Source organism: Sitophilus oryzae, unplaced genomic scaffold (genome assembly GCF_002938485.1).
Source record: "Sitophilus oryzae breed Bouriz unplaced genomic scaffold, Soryzae_2.0 scaffold_980_pilon_pilon, whole genome shotgun sequence".
Lineage (NCBI taxonomy): Eukaryota > Metazoa > Arthropoda > Insecta > Coleoptera > Curculionidae > Sitophilus > Sitophilus oryzae.
In genome coordinates, this window is record NW_022147617.1 from 3,111,415 (window position 1) to 3,116,128 (window position 4,714).

General features: G+C 31.4%; 1 long non-coding RNA gene across 1 annotated transcript; it reads left to right on the plus strand.

Moving 5' to 3' along the window:
- The first annotated feature begins 2,274 nt into the window (after nucleotides 1–2,274).
- On the plus strand, nucleotides 2,275–4,321 carry LOC115891322. The gene is made up of 2 exons (XR_004051809.1): nucleotides 2,275–2,431; nucleotides 4,114–4,321. It is a non-coding gene; the product is annotated as an uncharacterized LOC115891322 (long non-coding RNA).
- Nucleotides 4,322–4,714: the final 393 nt, after the last annotated feature.

Sequence of the window (4,714 nt, forward strand, 5' to 3'; positions counted from 1 at the left end):
ATTAAACCATATGCGAAAATGTCAAAAGTTGACATATGATATGTCATTCCATTCAGAGTGTCATTTTCTATCGAATAAAGTAGAAATTACCGAGGGTGCCGTTTAAAAATTAAAAGTTATAGTCATTTCCGGTGAAACAGGAAGTGACCAAAAACAATTGAATGCGTCAATCAATCCTAATTTATTTCATATACTAACATACTAAATCTTGTTTTTTTTATTTGAAAATATAAAAAAATTATGGGGATGAGCCACTTTTGAGACGCACCCGGTATAATAAAGACAGTACCGAGTTATAAATGTAGTTTTTATTTTATCCACTTCCTATCACCTTCCTTGCTTTAATGGAACAGATTTATGTTTGCTCTAATTTACATAATAAGACATCACTTAACCAGAAAAAAAATTACAACAATCATATTTTTTTTCTCTCCCTGTTGCCGATTCTATTATATCTGTGGAATAGATCCTGTTTTGATTAATATTAGGGGTTGTAAATGTTTGACTAAAATTAATAATTTATTATTAATTTCAAAAATTACCTAATTTCGATGATAAAATTTCTTCTATAACGTGTATTTTATTATTTTTATCCTTTTTGGACTCTAAATTGTTTTTTCTAAACTTTTATTTAAAAAATCTTAATAAAATATAAAAAAGTTTAAATACGATATATTTTTAATTTAATTATAGCTTCATTAAAATAAAAAAATTACCCGGCTATGATACGGAGAGTTCAGGTGTACTTGAAAAACGAAAGACAGTGTTGTGTTTCTCGGCAGAGTCGTCAGGGAACGACCGTTACGACAGAGACAACCTATCTATCGCTCGTGTCGCACTCGTTATAACCTAAAACAATAACACAACAATAACAAGACAGTGTCTGACCGCATGTTCCAGCTATTTATGAATGAGATGCTCAGTCTATATTTTATTTTAAGTCTATGGGTAAAACCGACGATGAATACCATGTTAAAGACCGAATATCATATTAAAGACAACCGCCGACTTGTATCTGGTATTTTCAATACGCCTATGATGGTTGCGCATGTTGCAAAATCTGTGAATTTTTTAATTATATGTGCCTACAAACATGATGTAATAATATGTATATAGTTGCTGTCCTCCATTCGCGAACTTCGAGTTCCGGGCTTTACGCCCTGGGGCTACTCGAGAACGGTTCTGAAAGGAGCGGTGCGCGATAGCCTGGTGCCTCCATATGGCGCGGAACAGTTCTGGAGCTTTATGACTCAATTGAATGGACTGAGAGTATCGCGTTCTTGAACAGTTCAGAGCTGCTCAACTGCGTGAAAGGAGGACAGCCATTACAGTAAGTTACGTTTGAAAATGACGTTGAAAACATTAGGTATATCGGTTTTTGAACCGTGCAACACCAAAAACAACACCCATGCACGGTTCAGAGACCATGCAACATCTGTATAAAGTTTTTTCCATATCTTTGATAACAATGACGATATTGGACTTCCTTACACTAGCATAGTGTCCTGTATAGTTTGCAAACGAGCCAAGTAATTTGCAAACTGCTGTTTACTCGCTATTTTGTAAAAATAGGCGGATTCTTTCAAAACAACGAAACTTTTAGTACAGCCTGTATAAATAAACATTATTATAGATAAAACTTGTAAAAAGAAAGCTGTGTTTGAACTTATAGAAACGAGAATCATGCCAAACAAACAAAATATAAATATTATATTGTTTTAATAATAGTACACATACAATAGATTCATCATACACAAATACATATAAACATTTATCGAAATATTTTGTTGTTCAAATGACCCCAAAATACTTACTTATAGCGTTATGTTTTGGTGAATTTTCTGAATTATACTATCATGCAAATTAAAACATTTACATTTGAATGTACACATCCAGTATCAAATTGTTATTAAACAAATTCATATAAATGTGTAACGAAAATGAATTTAGAAATATAAAAATATAACATGGGGGGGAATTAATTAAAATATTTATTGTATGTAGAAAGAGAATGGGGCATAGACTTAATTAAGAATAGTTTTATGAAGTAAAACGTCAGATATCCTGAAGCACCTATGGTAATAGATATGCTTATAATACATTAACTCAAGAAATAAGAAACAGAATAACACTGCAATAAGGTTCGTCTATTAATCATGACTTTTTAAGAACTTTAGGGACATCCCCGGGTCGGTAGTTTTTAGTTTACATACAAACAACGCGGAAAAAGTCATCATCTATTGATATATAAGGTTCAGGCTGTCTGCGATATTTTAACATTTGTTTCGTATACTTGTTCCCATATTTTACACTGTTAAAATAAACAATGAAATTTACTGCAATATTTTTGTATGTCCTGTTAGTTGTGGCAGTCATGTTTCACTCTACTGCAGCTAGGCCTGGTTGGTTGAAGAAACGACTAAAAAGTGCAGTAAGTATTATTTTTCTCAAATTTTAAATTAGGGTAATTCGTTTCATACTTTTTTGTTGGATACTAATAAACGTAGGTACTTAGCGATAAATACCAGATTTAATAAACCGGGTGCGTCTCAAAAGTGGCTCACCCCTATAACTTTTTTATTTTTTCAGATAAAGAAACGAGATTTGGTATGTTAGTATATGACATAAATTAGGATTGATTGACGTATTCAATTGTTTTCGGTCACTTCCTGTTTCACCGGAAATGGCTACAACTTTTGATTTTTAAATGGCACCCTCGGTATTTTTTTACTTAATTCAATAGAAAATGACACTTTGAATCGAATAATATATCATGTCAACTTTTGACATATTCGCTTAAAAATAAATTGTATTTTAATTCTCAATCTAGAGTGCCATGACTATATTAAAAAGACTAATTTTTAATCAAGGAGCCTTGGAAAAATAGGTCTGATCGTCTAATGTTTTTAGTGTCTTATCCTGGCCGGTTAAAAGATGCCCAAATCGTATTTTTAATCATATCCCCATTTTTTCAAATGGAACGAAGGTGGCTCATTAGCATATTTGGAAATAGCATTTTTTACGAATAATTTGATAGGTACCACACACTTTGTATTTCGAGTCAAATTGTCGCTATGATCCGCATGTTACAATTTCAAACAAACCATATGTGAAAATGTCAAAATAAGTTGACATATGATATGTCATTCTATTCAGACTGTCATTTTCTATCGAATAAAGTAAAAAAATACCGAGGGTGATATTTAAAAATCAAAAGTTGTATTCATTTCCGGTGAAACCGGAAGTGACATAAAACAATAATCGAATATGTCAATCAATCCTAATTTATGTCATATACTAACATACCAAATCTCGTTGTTTTATCTGATAAAATAATAAACTTATAGGGGTGAACTACTTTTAAGACGCACCCGGTATATGCATAAAATTCTCGTGTCACAGTTTTAGTTACCATACTCCTCCAAAACAGCTTAACCGATTTTGATAAAATTTTATATGTTGTATATTCAGTAGGTTTGAGGTGGTTATCTATTTTTATACCCCTAAGTGATAAGGGTGTTCCACCCCAATTTTTTTAATTTTTTTGAACAATTTTTTTTATTTTTACCTTTTTATGATGTAGCATTAAAAATACATACAACCCTAAATTTTCACCCTTCTACCATCAACCCCTATTTTTTAACAGCGATATTAGTAATTCAATAATTTTCAATCTCGTGAATAACTATTTAATTCACACTTCTTAAGCTTGATTTTCATGCATCCGTTATTCGTTGGTACGTTGGTCCGACGGTGCTCTGATTGGTCATAGCCTTTTCGCGCCACTTTTCATCCGTAAATATTTTACTTCAGCCCGTCAACGGACCCGTTCGTACGATAACGGACGTTTTGACACTTTTTTGACAAATTTAATCTAACAATAATAAAAATATAAGTAAAATAGCAAAATCGTTATGGAAACGAAAATATAAAATAGCACCAACGTATATCCGATAAACAGAGGCATGGAAATGCAATAAATTTAAAAACTGCGTTATTTTCTAACCAATCAAAGTCTTTAAATTCTACCAATAAAATTAATATCGTATCAACGTATCGTCGGACAACGGAAGCATGAAAATCAAGCTTTAGTCGATATTTTTGTTTTTCTAGGAAAACGGAGTTCGCAGAGTTAGAGATAGGGCACAAGAAAATTTACCTGTTATTGCTGGCTATGCTGGGGTAGCATCACAAGTTGGATTGGTGCCTGGAAGATAATTTTTAGTTTTTTATTGTTTATTTTTCTATTACATGTATTTTTACTGCCAACTGTTTATTATTAATTTATTATTAAAAAAAAATCTGATATAATTTTGTTAAAGAATTAATTTGATTTAATACCTTAAACATGTACGGTATACTGAGGTGCCAACTAAATCGTTATACAAAGCGCCAATTCTCATATTCTTATTTTTTTATTTAATAGAAGTTTGTTCACCTAATTTTAATGTAAGCATTCAGAACGTCATAATTAGTGGTAGTAATTAGTGGAAAAAGTTAACAAACTTTTAACTTTTCCACTAACTATACTTCAAAATTTGCGAGAAATGTCATTTTCGCTTTTGATTATCACCCGTCAAGAAAAATTTTGGTTAGAAATCAAAAGTTTATTGTTTTATGAGCTAAATATTATGCTTTCTCTATGGATACAACAGACCGCGAGCTGTTGCTAGGAAATTTTATTAATTTTAATTGTGTTTTTTAAATATTGTGA